Source organism: Dipodomys merriami, unplaced genomic scaffold (genome assembly GCF_024711535.1).
Source record: "Dipodomys merriami isolate MVZ:Mamm:240054 unplaced genomic scaffold, mDipMer1.0.p SCAF_1, whole genome shotgun sequence".
Taxonomy (NCBI): domain Eukaryota; kingdom Metazoa; phylum Chordata; class Mammalia; order Rodentia; family Heteromyidae; genus Dipodomys; species Dipodomys merriami.
Window position 1 is genome coordinate 55,796,645 of NW_027202270.1, and position 19,138 is coordinate 55,815,782.

Sequence of the window (19,138 nt, forward strand, 5' to 3'; positions counted from 1 at the left end):
CTTGAGCCATAAGAAAGTACAGTTCTTTCAGGTAAAATATAGTCAGCAATCATTAGTTTTATAACGTTCAACCTCAAGTTATAGGAAATTAATGTTGAAAATTTTATGGGTATATCCACTATCAACCATAGATGCTGTACACTAGGATGAAGTGCTAAATGGAAACACAGGGTGTGATTGTAAAGGAGCTGAATAAGCTGTACCTTTCATTTATGTCAAAGATATTTTTAAGAAGGTGAATTATGGTTGGGTAGTGGTGGTGCACATTTGTAATCCTAGCTCCTTGGAAGACTCTGATTGAGGATATCTTGTTACAAGACCAGATTGGGCAGAAAAGTTCATGAGGCTTCTCTACAATCAAGAACTGGGTGCAGAGGCATGCACCTGTCACCTGAGCTAAGACAGGAAGCCTGAGAGAGGTGGATAGTGCCCAGGTATGCTCCTGGATAGAATGTAGGACTCTATCTCAAAACAACCAGCTCAACAAAGGGTGAAGCCAAGATAAGAAGAAGAGAAAGGGCAATTGTCAGAAAATATATTGAGGCAAGCTTTGCTGGGCTATGAATAACTCTCCACAAAGTGTGGGGCAAGAAATTGGGTTATCCTCCTGTAGTTGGCCCAATTGAGGGCTGAAGTCTGTTGCCTCAGTGGCAGAACTGAAAGGAGTATCTGCTGTGTTGGAATAACTACCATCTCCCTGCCAGTCTTGGTATGTGAGGCCTGATGTAGATACACTACTGCTCCGCCCCCCCCCTGCCCTGAGTATTGGAAGGGGCCAGAAAAACAAATTATACTCAGGTACAAACCCAAGTTTTGGTTTTTTGATATATGATAGAGTAAGAGGATGATGGCACACCAAGAAATTTTATTTGCTTAATAGAAATAGAAACCTGGAAGACATTATGCTATAGCAATGAATAGGTATATAAAAACAAATGTTCCTGTTTTATAACATTAGAGGAAAGTGCTTGCTCTGCATTATTTTTAATAAACCAGAAAGATATTTCTTTTCACACTGCATTAGTTTAGGTCTGAAAAGGAATAGAATTAGGGTTGGTTTACAACAGATTACAGAGCTTATGTATGTTCCTTCCCCATTGTAGGCTGATAGGAAATGCACAGGATTAGGGACCAGGACAAGTCCTTCTCCTCCTGCACACTATTATTAGCCCTTGGGCTGTGGTATAAGCGATGTTTACTTCGTATTGCATTATATGAGGTAAACATACATGCAACAAAATGCACAGTACTTAAATATACTATTGGATGGAGTTTGCTTACATATACACCCAGGTTCACACCATTGAGATTACGATGTAGAATGCAGAAGCTCAAAAGGCTCCCTCATGGCTCTTCTCAGTAAATACTACTCCATTTGTTATTGCTATTCTGACTATAGATGGTTTTTGTCTAGTCTAGAACTTCATGTGAATATAATCACACATTAGATTCCTTCCTTCCTTCTTTTACATTACCCTCATTTGATCTTTATTTTAAAATCATTGTGTTGTCTTTCACAGTGTGCATATACTACAATTTCTTTATATGTTTTCCTGTTCATAAAAATGTCCTTTTTTATTGTGAAAATACCACACAGAGGGGTTACAATTACATGGGCAAGGTAATGAGTACATGTCTTATCAAGTATTGTTGCCTCCTCCTTTGTTTCCCCTTCCCATCCCTTCCCATCTCCAACCACGCCCATGCTGAAGTTGTAAAGTTTGTTTTTCAACATGACGTCTTGCTTGTACATCTCATTGTGCAATGGGTACATCTTTATCCCTACTTAAACAATTGTTTTTTCCCTTCCCCTCCACAAATTATACCCACATCAAATACAGTGAAAACAGGGGTTATACCATGGGGGAGGGATATACAAAGCAACAAAGAAATATCTTTTAAATATGTTAGAAACAATAGCAAGAAAGAAAAAAACATTTGAGACCTTTATATCTTGGGGTTCATTTTGCCTAACTTTTTTTCCATTATGATTATGATACTATTGGTATTCTTGAACATATCTTTTGGTGAACACAGTTGCTAATTTCTATGGTATATTTAGCTTTAATAAATATTGCCAAAATAGTTTTCAAAAGTGATTCTATATATTTGCAACTTATCTTATTTGCTTCACATCTTTATCAGCACTGATATCACCAGTCTTTAGTTATATGGGGTAACTGAATTTGGTATCTAATTATGTCTTAGAAAAAAGACTTTGAGCAACTTTTCATATTCTTACCACTTAGTTGGTGGTTCTCTTTTGTAGAATATCCACCCAAATCTGTTGCCCATTTTTTCCTTCAGTTGTCTCCATAATCTTATTATTCATATGTTCTCTATATATTCTGAGGACACGTTGTATTTATTTCTTTTTATCTTCTTTGTTTCCTTGTTGGTCATGGAACTTGAACTCTGGGCCTGGGCGCTATTCCTAAGCTCTTCAGCTCAGAGTAAGCACTATACCACTTGAACCACAGCGCCACATCCCCTTTTTAATTTTTCTTCATTAGTGCTTTGTATTTTCATATGCTAAGTGATGTTTCTGCCTTGTGTTTTGGAGGCACTGGGGTTTGAATTCAGGCCTTGAACTTGCTAGCCTAGCATTCTATCATTTGAGCCACATCCTTAGTCTTTATTGGTATTTGTGGATGAATAAAACTTATTTCTATTTAAAATGCTGATTTTTATTTTATGTGCTTTTGAGATCTAAATAACGCACAGTAAAATCGACAGTTTAAAAAAGTAAGTTCTGTGAATATTAAAAATTTGTGATATATAAAACTACCACCACAATCAAGACATAAAATGGTTTTATCATCCTCAAAAATGCGACAAACTTCTAGGTAAGCAATCCCATGCCCACCTCTAGCCTTGGACAACCACTGATCTGTTCTCTGTCTCTCTAGTTTTGCCTGTTTTGGAATGGTCATATAAACATAGACACATAGAGTAGAATGAGATTTTCTTCACTTAGTATGCTGTGTTTGAGGTTAAGGCAGGTCATTTGTTACCAATGGTTTCTGCTAGAAACAACAATAGTTGTTTCTATTACTGTTGTAGTATTATATAATATGGAGCTTGCATAGTTTAGCTGTGCTCACGATTTTGCAACGTGTGTTGCTTTGTGAGAGGTGGCCTTAGGTTTCTCTGTGAGCCTGTGTCTCTGAGAACATCTCTGCCGAACTTTTGTTCCCTCTGCTGTGTTATACAGTAGACACTAGGTAGTTATACAAAGAGGCTTTCTGCTTTCCTGCTGTATCTCTGTTCTCAGGCTTATCTACTGGGTCTGGGCCTAGTCAACTATCCTGCTTGTTTCTCCTGCCTTTGGTGGTTCTTGTAAAGGTGACATTTTCCTGCTTTACCTGAGGAAAAGAGATTTTTCTTGTCCTTTCCTTTAGCTACAGTGCCCTGAGCGCTTGCTCCTCTTCCTTGAGTCTACAGCCATTTGATCTTCAAGGTTTGTTTCAGCTTGCCAAGACCTGCACCACCTTTGGAGGCCCCTGTGCTACCCTACCCTGGCCCCTATCTTGCTTCTGAATACCCTGTAAGATAGGTGGAGGAAAGCTGTGAATGGGTACAAATTCCCCAGTGTCTGTAGCTTATACAGCTCCTATTTTCTTTTTCTTTTCTTTCTTTCTTTCTTTTTGTTGGTCATGGGGCTTGAACTCTGGGCCTGGGACCTGTCCCTCAGCTCTTCAGCTCAATGTGAGTGCTCTACCACTTGAGCCACAGCACCACTTCTGGTTTTCTGCTGGTTTATTGGAGATAAAAGTCTCACAGCCTTCCCTGGCCTGGCTCACTTTGAACCATGATTCTCAGATCTCAGCCTCCTGAGTAGCTAGGATTACAGGTGTGAGCCACCAGCGCCGGGCTACAGCTTCTATTTTCTCATGCTCTCTAAATCATTGAATTTATGAGCTCATTAAAATTTTAGCTCCAGTCTCCTGCTCACTCCTGTGGTGAGCTTATCTCCACTAGGTGCTTTGCTGCAGAAAAGCCACTGCCCACATTGCGTCTCCCCTTGGAGGAGTCAGTCCTTGACTAAATTTCAGGCTGATTTATTGGTTTGTGAGCTCTACCCTCTGAGGTGTTCAAAAAAAGTCCTGATGTAAGCAGTTCAGATTTTTAAATTTTTCTGTGTAAATGGAAGTAAGGATTCTTCCCAACTCTCTATACTTGAATGGAAGCTAGAAGATTCTAATGAAGTACTTTTCATCGGTGTTTATGTTTTCAAAACATTTTATTTATTTTTAGATTAAAAAAAATTATCTTTAAGTAGTTGTACAAAGAAATTGCCATTCAATAAAGCAGTTGCTGTTCATCACTTTTTAATGTGTCCTATTTAAGAGACTGTTGCCTAGAGGCAAGGGATCATTGTGAAGAACATCCTGCCCAGGGTATTTTCTGCTCAACAGTGCTTCTGATAGGGATGAATGGGACAACTCTAAGTCACAACCTGATCTGTGGAAGAGAAGTGATTAGTTGAAGGTAAACTGTATATACCACATTAAGGGGGCATTTGTCTAAAAAGAGCCCTCAAGATATCAAGGCAACAGACTTGCTAGGAGAGGGGCACAAGTCAGCACTAACTACTGATAGGTTTTCTTGGAGCAATGCCAGTCACGGGTCAGTGAGATCTTTGCTGTTCGCTTTACCTTGCCTTCCTTCGAGGGCCTAAGCATCTATGAATAAGAAGGCAAACTATAATCTGAACACAGAGGAAAGAATCTACTGCAGTGGCTGCTGATTTTGTGAATTGTTTTTTAGTAGTGCTGGGGATTGAACTTGGGGCCTCCCGCTTGCAAAGCAAGTGGTGTACCACTCAAGCCTCACTTGCAGCTATTTTTTCTCTTAGGTCTTGTTTATTATGCTCAGGGTCATCCTTGGACCATAGTCCTCCTGCCTATAATTTTCTGCAGAGCTGGCTGTAAGCAACCTTCATATCCAACTGACACTTTACTTTGGCATTAAGTGTATATTGAATCAAGAAAGTTATTATTCCCCTGGGTTTGGTCTGGTGACAAGAATAGTCTCTGAATGGGGAACAAGAATGTTTTGACTGTTTTCTATATATCGTGCTCTCCAGTGTGTCGGGCGTAGCCTACTGAGCATCTCATGGTTATCAGGCATTCTAAGGGATGCTCTAGATGCATTTTGTGATAGTGTCCTTGTCATAAATCTAGGTTGAGATGTGCAGAGGTTGCTGTGGAATATTCCCCACTGAATTCAGAAGCATGACTCTAGGAGACAATAAACAGAATATAACATCTCCTCTGAGAGCATGCTCACAACAGGGTTGCCATATCTTCAAAATGGTTTGAGCACGAGCCCCTAGGATTGTGTTCTGAAAACTTGCCAAAGTATGGCAATATTGAGAGACAGAGGAACATAATGCTCCCACATGGTGAATTAGCTCACATGAGAGCAAAGTTACCTCACATCCCTGTCCCCTTTTGCATGTGGTCTGGTTTCTTTCTTCTTTCTCTACCACATTACCCAGCAGGGTCCCTTCTGGCCCTGCATCCATCTGAATTGTGAACCAAGGGGTCTAAGCATCTAAGAATAAAAAGTATAAACCATAATCTGAACACAGAAGAAAGGTATGTTAATCTACTAGAATCGGACACTGATTTTGTAAATTTTGTTTTGGTAGTGCTGGGGATTGAACTCAGGGCTCCATGCTTGCAAAGGAGGTGCTTTGATTCATTCTTCAGACATTATCCAGCATCAGATGCTTTCAGCTATTCCAACAGCTTTCAGGGATGCATACTGTAAACACGGAATGTAGACAGTAAATAGAGAAATTTGAACACAAAATTGGATTCTCATTCCTACAGTAGTAGTGTTATTATTAGCATTTGTGTTTCTAATAGGGCCTGAGGCTAATTAAATTATGGCTGGGACCAAAAAATGTATTATCAAAGAAAGAGGCAACTCTAGAAATTATACAGTAATCTTAAAAATGTTAACTTATGATTTTAACATAAAAACTTGGAGAATTATCCCTACCCATCATTTTACAAATCTGAAGACTAACCTTGAAATATTAAGTGCCTTACCGAAACTTCACGTAGCTCCTCAACTTGAAATTCAGTGCTATCTCAGCCCCATACAGTTTGCATACAAGAATCCTACAAAATAATTGAAGATATTTATTACGCTGTAGGTCCCAGCATGCTATATATTAGAGTCACAGGATGTGAAAAATATTACTTCATTGTATTGTAAATTTGACCTTTCTGAAACTAATATGCTAGCTATAATAACCATTAATTAAACATTTAACCATAATTTTGTCCTTAGCCTTAGAATTTAAAGGTCCTTTTGCTAGGGCATGATTTAGATAACTTGTGCCTTTTAAGAAAAGTAGTAAAGGAATTGTGAGATAATGCATACCCTCTCTGTTCTGTTTTGGTTTTCTGCCAGTAATGGTTGCTGTAGCAAGCAGAGCCATTTAAATCTCTCACCAGAGGGAGGAGATGAACAGGGAAAGGAAAGTATTCATTCTCCTGCTGCCAGAAAACCTGTCTTGTTTTAGCAGCAATGGAGCATGAATTCAGAGCCTTATGCTTGCTAAGGCTGGTGCAATACCGCCCAGCCACATCTCCAGCAAAATCTGCTTGTTGATTCCCTAGGTTTTCCTGATCTGTAGGCCCGACACAGTGTCCAGACTACATTGCTGCACTCTTGATTTCCTTACATATTTGTCTTTCTACAGTCTATCTGGGGAGCCTCATTCCCAGAGCTGTCCCCCAGTTGCTTTCTTTGCTTCCTTGTTAGATGGCTCAGTGCTGCTAAGAACAAGGAACATGAGGACCCTCCATACCACAGGAGAGGTCTTGGCCTTGTCTATAGCCTTCCCGTTCCTTTTATGACTGTTTAGAAAGCTTGCCACTCTCTTATTGAACACCATGCGCTCAGGGGTCCAGACTCTCAGGAGACAATCATGTCCTACTTTATCTAGGCAATTACATCACCAAGGAATAAAAATACTCCAAATTCTTTCCTCTCTCACTTTCTGTCCCTTGCCAGTCCTGGGCCTTCCTCCAATATGCTCAGCTAGTCCTTCTCCCTAAGGTTAAGAACTCTGACCCACTTAATACCTTAATTCTTAATATTTCCTACATGTGTGTCTTACTCTGCTTAGTGTTTCCCTCAGCCAATAGATGTAGTTGACTCCTTCCAAAGAACGTTTCTCTTGGATTTTGTCACACTCTACTTTAGGGAGGACGTATGTCTATTCTTTCATTCGTAACCAGATATTTTTTCCAGAGAATATCTATGTTACTTCATACTCAGAACTTGCCTTCCTATTCTTCCCCACTTTCATATCTGCTTCATAACTTTGGGAAATTTTCTTGAATTTTTTTACTTTCTATTCCTTGGCCCTGGCCATTATTCTTGAACTATTAGCCTTCTGATGGCTTTCAGTTTGACCTTTGGAGCTATAGCCCTAAGTGGCTGACAGAATGCTCTATCTAAAATACAATTCAAGGTATCTTGGTAATTCCTCAGTGGCATTACTTGTCTTACTTAGCTAAATTCTTGGCCTTCCAGACCCTCAGTAACTTGGCTCTTGGTACTTTCTAGCCTCCTTTCTCCAGATCCTTCATACTTTACTATTTAGAAATACCAAATTCCTTAGAATATAGTATTTCTCTTCCCCTACCACTCAATTGCACCTTATTTTGATTCCTCCCCCTGTGCTTTTGTTCCTGTCTCTGTTCCCTTTGCCTGGAATGCCTCGCCTACTTTCCTTTGCCTGTCTAAGTCTTACTTATCACCAAGATTCAGCTCAACTGTCTGCTGCAAAAAGTCTTCCTTGTGTCTGTTATTAGTTAGAATAAATTCTTGGTTTTCTTTAACCCCTTGCACAGAACTATGGTTTGATAATGATTATGATGATAGCATATTGAAAAATCTAATTTGCCAACATATCTGCAAGTATGAGCCTTTTTTTTTGGAATATTTTTATTATCTTTTAGTAGTTGTACAAAGGAGCTGCCATTCACCAAAGCAGTTTATGAATACAGAGCATCTTGACTGCCACCCCTTTAAAAATTTTTCACCTACCCCTTCCCTTGCTTACCTTAATTTTAGGTTAAGTATTTAATTTTTTTTTAACTTTTAACAAAGCAAATTATATGTACAATGCATCTGGATCTGTGTCATCACTGAAACATCTTCATCCACCTTCAGCCCACCCCTTCCCTTATATTTCTCAATTCTGTGGTATATCTAGTGAATACTTGCCTGCATTTTCCCTCTTTCCCCTTTCAATCTTCTACTCCTCTCCCATTGGCCCCATCATCATCTCTTGCAAGTACCCATTTCTGGTATTTCTTTTGTTGGGGGGTTTGGCTTAGTCTTTTTTTTTTTTTTTTTTAAAGAATGACACTATTTGTGTTCTGTCTAGAGTCTAGAGGGATAAATGAGCTTGCATGAAACTTAAAGTTTCAGCATGGCCAAAGACATAGTTAGGAAGCTAAATAGAAAGCCCACCGAATGAGAGAAAAATTTAACAGCTATACATCAGACAAGGGCCTAATATCCGAAATATACTTAGAGCCCCAAAAATTACCCCTCCCTAAAATAAACCCTCACGGAAACAACAACATAATTAATAAATGGGCTAATGACTTAAAGAGAGACTTCTCAAAAGATATGTAACAATAGCCAATAGACACATGAAGAAATGTTCAACATCTCTGGCTTAAAGAAAATTCAAATAAAGACTACACTGAGATTTCACCTCATCCCAGCTGTAATGGGCAATATCAAGAACTAATAATAACAAATGCTGGCATGGGGGTCTGGGAAGGTGGCTCAGTGGTAGAGTGCTTGCCTTGAGGCCCTGGGTTCGATTCCTCAGCACCACATAAGCAGAAAAAAAGGCCGGAAGTGGCGCTGTGGCTCAAGTGGTAGAGTGCTAGCTTTGAGCTGAAGAGCTGAGGGACAACACCCAAGCCCAGAGTTCAGGCCCCATGACCGGACCCTCCCCCCCACCCAAAAAAAAAACACAAACAAATGCTGGCATGGATATGGCCAAAAGGGAACTCGAATGCACTGTTGGTGGGAATGTAAGCCTATTCAATCACTCTGGAAAGCCATGTGGAAGTTCCTCAAAAACTAAACATAGAGCTACTCTGGGACCCAGCAATTCCAATCCTGGTCATTTATTCAATAGAATATAAACAAGGTCACAGTAAAGCTACTAATAACCTTTTTCATTGTAGCCTTATTTGCCATAGCCAACATATAGAATCAGCCCAGATGCCCCTCCATGGATGAGTGGATCAAGAAAATGTGGTATATATACAAATGATGGAATTCTACTCATCTATCAGGAAGGATGATATTGTATCATTCATAAGGAATGGAAGGACTTAGGAAAAATTATTTTAAGGGAAGTAACATAGATTGCATGTTTTCCCTCATTTGTGGTAGCTAGAATGTACCTATAAATCTACAAGTAAACACGCTGAATGGTAAGCAAGGGGTTACAAATGAATGTAAATGAGCCCTGTCTTAATCATCTTGGTACAAACATCTCTCCTCCACTGGATTTCTCAGTGTTTAAACATGATAGGTGCTCAGTAAATACCAATGAAGTGAAGTGGATGAGCTGCTGGCATTTTTTTTCCCTTCTCCCTACCTTCTGATATAGTGTTATTTTCACTATCTTCTTCTTACTTTATTTATGAGGAAGCTCACTGTAGAAACAAGTATATCAGGTGCAAAGTCATTAAGAAGTGAAGTGCAAGACTTAATTATCAACACTGAATATGCTAAGATGTCAGATCTAGTTTTAAAAATAAAAACTGGGATATATTTCAGGCACTAACAAAATCACCAGGCACTCAACTCTCTTCTCTCTATCTTGAATTTATGTTTGTTCCCATCTCTAGCTGATTGCATGACCTAGAAAAGAAACCCAAGTGCTAGCCATGAGTAAGAAAGCCAAGTGAGAGCATGAAGCTCTGAGTTCAAGCCCTGGACCAGGAAAATAACAAAACAAAGAAATTCCTTCAAATAACATCATCAACAAAAAAGAAATTTGATACTCAAGGAAATAAAATAATGCTGAAATAAAATCAAAGAAAGGTTAGACAAATGGGATTGCATGAAGTTGCAGAGCTTCTGCATGGCAAAGGACATAGCTAGCAAGATCAATAGAAAGCCCATGGATTGGGAGAAGATCTTCACTAGCCATACAATGGACAAAGGTCTCATATCTAAAACATACCTGGAACTCAAAAAATTAAACCCCCCAACAACAAATTCTCAAAGAAACAACTTCCCAATAAATAAGTGCCTGAAGAGGAAATAAGAATAGCCAAAAGACACATGAGAAATGCTTAACCTCTGTAGTCATAAAAGAAATGCAAATCAAAACAACATTGAGATAACACCTCACCCCAGTTAGAATGGCTATAATCAAGAACTCTAATAACAACAGATGCTGGAGGGGATGTGGACAGAAGGGAACCCTACTGCACTGTTGGTGGGAATATAAACTTGTTCAACCACTTTGGAAAGTAGTATGGAGGTTCCTCAGAAGACTCCATATAGAGCTCCCCTATGACCCAGCAATCCCACTTTTGGGCGTTTACCCGAATGATCACAAAGAAGACCATACTAAAGCCACCAGCACAACTATGTTTATTGCAGCATTATTTACCATAGCTAAGATATGGAACCAACCCAGATGTCTATCAGTAGATGAATGGATCAAGAAAATGTGGTATATATACACAATGGAATTCTATGCCTCCATCAGAAAGAATGACATTGCCCCATTTGTTAGGAAATGGAAAGACTTGGAAAAAATTATGTTAAGTGAAGTAAGCCAGGGACAAAGAAACATAGGTCCCATGGTTTCCCTTATTTGCAATAACTAGTATATATCTGAGGCAAGCAGAAAAGGTCAGATAAGTTGATGTTAGGAAAAATGAACCCCAAGATAAGGACTCAAATCGTTTTTCTTTCTTGTGATTGTTTCTCACATATTTATAAGATGATTTCTTTGTTGCTTTGTATGTCCCTTCCCCATGGTATAACCCCTGTTTTCACTGTATTTGATGTTGGTATAATTTGGGGAGGGGGAGGGAAAAAACAAATTGTTTAAATAGGGATACAGGTGGACCCATTACAACAATGAGATGTACAAGACTCTATGTCGAAAAATGAACTTTATAATTTAGGTGGGGGGGGAACGTGTAGTTGTGAAGATGGGAGGGAAGGGATGGTAGGGGAAAAACAAATGAGGAGGCAACAATGTTTGATAAGAAATGTACTCATTACCTTGCTTTTGTTATTGTAACCCCTCTGTACAGTATTTTCACAATAAAATAATGTTGAAATAAAAAAATCTGTTTTGAATAAGTATCATTTGAGATCTCTTTCCTCATCCAGTAGTTTTTTATGGAATCAGTTCCTCCTGTAATCACTTTTTCCAATGATTTAAACCTCCTTTACTGTTACAAAAGAGACTTGGGTGGGGGAGAATGGAAGGATGGCTCAGTTGGTAGAGTGTTAGCCAATGAGCAAAAGCATCAAGTACTGAGTTGGAGTCCCGATCTGGAACCTAAAAAAAAAGACTTGAACTTGGATTCCACAAATCATATTTGAATAAAACTCAGTGTCTCATACTATGGCTCAGCTTTTTATACATGGCTAGCACTCTACCACTTGACCACAACATCCAGACCCACATTTTTCTGGTTAATTGGAGATTGAGTCTCTTGTGGACTTTTCTCTCTGGCCTAGTTTTGAGCTGTAATCCTTCAGCTCATAACTTCTTGAATAGCTAGAATTATAGGCATGTGCCACTGGTATCAGCTTAAATAGAGAGGGCTTTAAAAATATTCTAAATTCCAGAGATGATGAATAGGTGATATCAGCCTCACTCACAAAGTAAAAAAAAATACTATAAAATGGAATAAAATGTATAAAAACTGTTTGTAGGCATTGGAAACTAATGCATGGGTATGAGTTGAACCCTATATTCACCATGGGCTTCTTCTTGAAGTCATTTTTCTATATGGAGTAGAAGTATATTATCCAAACAGGGAAAAACAGTCTTTATATGTAAAGAAATAGAGATTGGAGTTTGGATTGAAAAGGTAGCTAGTATTTGAAGGAGAAGATAATAAAGGATAATAGTCTCTAACATATATAGCGATACTTATAAAAATGTCCAAATGCACCTGAGATATCTCTTGCGGTCTTTGCCAACTTATAATTTCTGATGTACAGGGTAAAATACTAAATGGTCTAGAGAAAACAGCTACTAGATAGCCAAGGACTAAATGGAGATTCCAGGAGTTATAGGCATAGTTAAGGGCTGTAAGAATTGGAGTTTTAGTCCAGTTCAAGTGGAGACATCTTGATACTATAGACATTCAGTTGAAATTTCTAAAATCTCATGGCTTGGGTATAAGGACTGTACTCTAAGAGTATAGACAAGTGGCACTGTGGCTCAAAGTGGTAGAGTACTAGCCTTGAGCAAAAAAGCTCAGGGACATCACCCAGACTGAGTTCAAGCCCCATGACAGACAAAAACAATTAAGGTTATGGACAAAATTGAAACAGATTTTCCCTAAAAAGTAACCGCAATGGAACACTAACAAGACTCAGATTGTCTGACTATTTAAATGCTTTTCCTTTTAAGACAATACTAGTTAGTGGAAAATAACATAAGCCATCACTTCTGTAATATATCACAGACAATGTTTAGCATATAGTAAAAATTATCACACAACCAAAACAGATGTCTGATCATTAAAAACGAGAACAATTTCAGTAAACATCCCAACAATGTAGTTGAAAGAGAGGAACTTTAAAATAATTTTGATTTATATGCTAAAGCAAGTAGAAATAAGATAAATAAAAGGATAAATCTATGTAATATTTTAGCTTAGAATTAGAATGTATAAAAATAGGTCAAATAGAACTTCTAGAAATGCAGCGTATAGCACCTAAGAGTCCATTGGATGGGTTTTAATAGCAGATAGGACATAATAGAAGACAAAATTGATGATTTTGAAAGCAGGAAAGTAGAAAATATTCAAAAGTCCATAAGGAGGAAACAATAAGATTAAGAGGAATAGTGGAGAGAACATAGGAGAAATGTGATGTATGGTTAGAAAGTATACAATGTGTGTATCTAAAGGAAGAGGAAAGGGACAATATAATAGTTAATACTGAGTAAGTAATAGTCTCAAACTTGGCAAGTCTGAGGTAAAACATTAACTTATTTTAAAGAAATTCAACAATCCCCATGATAGATAAACACAAAGAAATATCATACCTACTTATATGATAATCAAAATATAGAAAAGGACTAGTAAAAAGCAAGGGGTAGCAGGGCACCGGTGGCTCATGCCTATAATCCTATCTACTCAGGAGATCTGAGGATTGTGGTTCAAAGCCAGCCAGGGCAAGAATGTCCATGAGACTCTTATCTCCAATAAACCACTAGAATACCGGAAGTGGCGTTGTGGCTCAAGTGGTAGAGCACTAGCCGTTAGCTGAAAAGCTCAGGGACAGCACCCAGGCCCAGAGTTCAAACCCCATGACCAATAAAAAATAAATAAAATAAATTTTATAAAGCAAAGGGTTTTTGAAGAGATCTATGTGGCATGCAGATTCATTTTGCCCATGTAATTGCAAATAAACACATCATGTCCTGAGGTCTCTGGTCAGGTCAGCAATTTCCCAATTGTGCTGGAGTACTATGGCCTCTACATAGATAGCTCTGAGTATGACTCTGCATTTCATTTCTGGAAGCTTGTTCTAGAACTTCCTTCTTTATCCCTCCCAAAGATTTGGAGGGTAGATTTTGTTGTGTGCATCTGAAAATTCTGATACAGATGATGACTGAGAACTGCTATGCTATTCTAATTGATTTGTTGACTGCTGCTTAGAAATTAATAGGAAATAAAACCAACAGTGACTTATGATTCTCTTGGTCCAAGCTGTAGGCACACAGAATGCTTGCCCATCAGTCATATGTTTTAAGTGACCAAATATAGAAGAAAGGATGATTTCACCACATAATAATCTACTAATATCCATTTATTTTCATTTATATTTCTTGTTTTGCTAGTCTTGGGGCTTGAACTCAGGACCTGGGCACTGTCTCCAAGCTTCTTTTGTTCAAGGCTAGCATTCTACCTCTTGAGCCACAGTTCTACTTCTGGCTTTTTCTGTTTATGTGGTACTGAGGAATCAAACCCAAGGTTTCATGCATGCTAGGAAAGTACCCTACCACTAAACCACATTCCTAGCTCTTATTTATATTTCTGACATCATCTCAGGGAGTGTTTCCTTGGTAATGAGAGATGTAGCAAGTTGTTTTTTGGGTATTATTCATCTCTACATAATATGCTTCCTTGATCAAAGAAGTTGAAAGAAACATAATCAGAGTACTTGAATATCCCGTGTACTACAGGGATCAACAAGGATTCAGTACTTTCTGCCAATTTAAGACATTTATTCCTAAGTGCTTGGCATTCCATTGTGCCACACCAGCACATAATCAGTGTTAGCGGTGAGCTTCTTGTGTCACTGGCTTCCCCATAGTCTCTGAGGCTGGGGGGGGGGGGCATTTACTGAGAACTTTCCCATGGTTAACCATGTGTATAACATTGCAGAAGCAAGAGAGCTCTGAGGATCCACAGGTATCGATGCCACAGTGGTTTTGATCACAGCAGCAGATGGCATTTCCTATATGCAGTTTTTATTGTACTATCTGTGGGTCTTGGCAGGTAGCTAATTAAAATTCCATAGAGTTTGGAGACTTGATGACTCTACAAATTAGTTCCAAGTATTATATTCCAAGTAGCTCTATGAAGCATACTTGTCTTCATTGGGGTCTCTTTTTATAAAGTTCAAAACAGGCTGTACTTTTTAATGTTCTTTATAATGAGAGCTTTATATTTCAGTGACAAGACATAACCACACATCTTACAAGATGTTTTGCAAATGAAGATGCTTGATCTGGAATATAGATGTTTGTATTTTAGAGAGATTTCATTCACTAAAAAAAATCAGACAATCAAAGTCATAATTTCTGGGAAATTCAAGCAACAACTTGGAGTTTAAAAGCTAATATGTTCAATGCTGTTAAAATAAATACATGAATATTAAAATAGTCTAAGTCTGTCTAGTAGAACAGAATAGAGAATCCACAAATAGATTCATGCATCCAACGTCAATTGATTCTCAACAGAGATATGAAGGTAATTCATTGAATGTCAGTATTATGAAAAAATAGTGGAATGTCCAGATTGAAAATAAATAAACCTCATGTTTTTTACAATATGTAATTCAAAAAATAATCATAGTGTTTTATTTATAATTTAAAAAGGTACATAAAGATCTCATGCCCTTTACAAAAAATACTTTAGAAGGGATCATACTCTAAAAGACTTGAAAAAATTAAAACCACAATACAAAAAGTAGGACAACAGAGGAGAAAATCTTTCTGCTCTTGGCTCAGGCAAAAATTACTTAGTCACTGCACCTAGAAATGCTGATAAATTGTACATCCTACAAACAATGGAAAGAAATCAATAAGACAGTAAGAAGACAGGCTACCCACTAGGAAACATACTTGCAATTTACATGTCTAATGATTGAATCACATCTATGATTTATAAAGAATTCTAAAAATTTACAGTAAGAAAATAACCATTTTTAAAAATTTTTTTATTGTAAAGATACTATACAGAGGGTTACAGTTACATGAGTGAGGTAATGAGTACACTTCCTCTTGAACATTTTTACCCCCTCCATTGTTTTCCCCCTACCATCCCCTCTCTCCCTCCCTTCCCCAAGGTTCTTTTTTTTTTTTTTTTTGATTGTGATTAAGTGATTACTTAATTTCCGGAAATTCACAGTATTGTGGAATAATGATGCTCATTTAAAGTCACAAGTTCATTCTAACTTTCCTGGAGCAAATTGTCTATCACAGTCTGTAATATATAACGGTGCTCACATGAAATAACCATTTTTTTAAAAAAAGCAAATATTTGGGTACTTCAACAAAGAAGGCAGATCAAATAAGATATGAAAGGGTGTTCAATATTATTATTCAAATACAAAATTACAACAGGGTGTCAGTACATACTCATGAAATATAAAATGGAATAATCTGGCCAGGCCAAATGGTGACAGAAATGTAGACTCACTTAAATTCTCATCCACTGATTATTGATGCAGGCCCCTTGTGAAGTATATGCCAGTTCTTCATACTGCTGAACTTACCATATGATCTAGCATCCCTACCCATAAGCATTTACTCATTTAAAATAAAACTTATGCTGAGCACAAAAACCTCTACTTACCAAGACATAGTGGCTTATGCCTATCATCCCAGCTACAAATAAAGAGCATAGAAGAGGAAGCAGTCCAGCCTAGATATTGAAGTGAGACTCTATCCCAAAAATAACTAAAGCAAAGTGTGGGGGACATGGCTCAAGTGATGGAATGCCTGCCTAGTAAGTGAAAGCCCCCAGTTCAATATCCAACACCAGCTAAACAAGCCAAAGTACATCCCTGAGTGCACATTTATAGAATTTTATTTAGAGTATCTAGAACTAAAAGCAGTCTAACATGCCTTCAACTGGGATAAACAAATTTTGGTATTTTCATGCAAGAAGCCATTACTCAGCTATAATAAACAACACATTTACTAGGTATGGTTGTATATACCTGGCACTCTGGAACTTGAGACAGAAGAATTGCTAGTTAGAGTCTGGGTTCTGCAGTGAGAATTTGTCTCAAAAGAAAACCATTCCAAACAAAACACTACTAATATATCTAACAACATGGACAATTATTAAATGTTCATCATGCTAGGTGAATGAACTCCAATTCAAAAAGCTGCATATACATCATGATCTTGCCAGTACAAAACAACATATAAAATGATTCCCTGGTCGCCAGGAGACTGGAGAGGGAGGGATTTCTCCAGCCAACAGGAAGGAGCTGTAGGTCACACTGATAGCCTTTGTATTTGTATTCCAGAAATTTCACAGATGTCTTACTCCCTCCCATGACACAGGACTCACTGGTACTTTCCATATCTGAATGCAAGGTAGTCTTTTGTAGATGGTCTGTGCTCATCCAGACTTCAGAGGATCTTGCTATGGACAAAGGGAGGAACTTAATTACTAGCAAACTCCATCGCTGTCAATCACCAACAAGGAATTTAGAGTACTTAGCTTCCTTAAGACACTGCCTCTGTTTCTTTTGTGCACATAGTCTCTGTGGCCCATAATCTAGAAGGCCAAACATAGGGCCCTTTTCACTATTCATTTGTCTTAGAGGACAGAGTTTAATGCTATGTTTTTAGGGAAAGATTAAGAGGACAAAAAAAAAAAAAAGAGTTGGGTAGGTGATAACTTTAGTCCTGAGCTTCTTTTAGTTCTGTCTACTCTTCTTCCTCTCTACCTCCCCTTTGCCTGCTATGTGGTTACCAAATACTTGTAGAAGAAATAACTGCAACTTGATTTTGAAAAATAATAAAAATTTAAATGTCAATTTATTGTTTTAACAGACCAGAATTAGTAAAAGATCAACAATTTTACATGGCACAGCCTAGTGTGTAGATAAGTACAAGGTGTGGTAGCTCCTTGTACATTATATGGATGGAGTCATATATTAATAACACAACTTTCTCTGGAGCAATGGCCTTTCCAAGTAGGCAGTAAGTAAATGCATGCTTCCGCTCCTCCATATCATCTCCCATATTGCACTTATCACAGCAGATATAAATGTTTGTATGTCAGTCTTGCTTTACTCTCTGTAAATATATGAAAAATCCATTTTTAGTTTCTATTAATACTTACATCGTTTTACATTGTCATGTCTGAACTTGATGTTCTTCATGGTTTAAAAAATTGCATTGTAAAATTTATTTGTGGCATTAACTTACTTGAGGGTTTTTGTTGTTGTTGTTGTTTTGCCAGTCATGGTGCCTGAACTCTGGGCCTGGGCACTGTCCCTCAGCTCTTCAGCTCAAGGCTAGCGCTCTACCACTTGAGCCACAGCACCACTTCCAGCTTTTTCTGCTTATGTGGTGCTGAGGAATCGAACCCAGGGCCTCATGCATACAAGGCAAGCACTCTACCACTGAGCCACCTTCCCAGCCCTGTTTTGTTTTTTTGTCCATTGTGGGATTTGAACTCTGTGCCTGAGCACTGTCCCTCAGCTGTTCAGCTCAAGTCTAGCACGCTACCACTTGAATCACAGAGCCACTACTGGTTTTCTGGTGGTTTATTGGAGATAAGAGTCTCACATACTTTCCTGCTCAAGCTGGCTCTGAACCGCAATTCTCAGATTTTAGCCTCCTGAATAGCTAGGATTACATGTGTGAGCCACCAGCGCCCGGCTTTAGCTGAGTTTTATATAGTTAACCCCATAGTTTTTTTTTTTTTTTTTAATAACACCAGATCTTGTTCTAGTTTTTCTATATTATTTTTTCAGCTAGACAATCAGAAGGTAGATCTGTTTTTTATGGATTTCCCTTTCACCCTAACAATGTTGGACTGGGAAATCTCAAGGTAGTGAGTGAGGGGATAATTGGGTAGAAAGATTTAAATATTGATTCTTTGCTCTGAGACCAGAGGGCACAAAAAATCTTTGATCTAAAGAATTTCAAGGTCAAGATTGACAGTGTACAAATGGACAGATGAGGATATCTTTTTAATGTGTCATTTATTTTCATAGAAATCTGTGGGAAATAATAGAGAAATTAAATATATTATCTATTAGAGGAAATCTCTGTGTTGATATTTGATATTCCAGTACATTTCTACCTAGTGGAGCAGTTGATACTCTGAATAGTATTCCCAGCATTTATTATCAGGCTGGTTCTAGCCAAATGAATTCCCATTAGAGTATTTTTACTGCTGACTACTTGAGAAAATCCCCATTTTGAAAACCTCTAAAACAATGTATATGGAGTTTCTCCTATATTTTCTCATTGTAACAAATGTTTCATTTGGTGATAGCCTTGCTGGAAGTTCTTTTTTTGTGTGAGTGAGAAAGACAGACTGGTGAACAAATAAAGTTGAACAAAAAATGAGAAAAATGCTCTGTTGATGCCTGAGGCATTTATAATAAA

At 38.0% G+C, this 19,138-nt stretch overlaps 1 protein-coding gene across 1 annotated transcript in view; it reads left to right on the forward strand.

The window, feature by feature from the left end:
* Nucleotides 1-19,138, forward strand: part of Ccdc148 (coiled-coil domain containing 148) — a 301,529-nt gene that overhangs the window by 158,558 nt on the left and 123,833 nt on the right. The window lies entirely within an intron of this gene.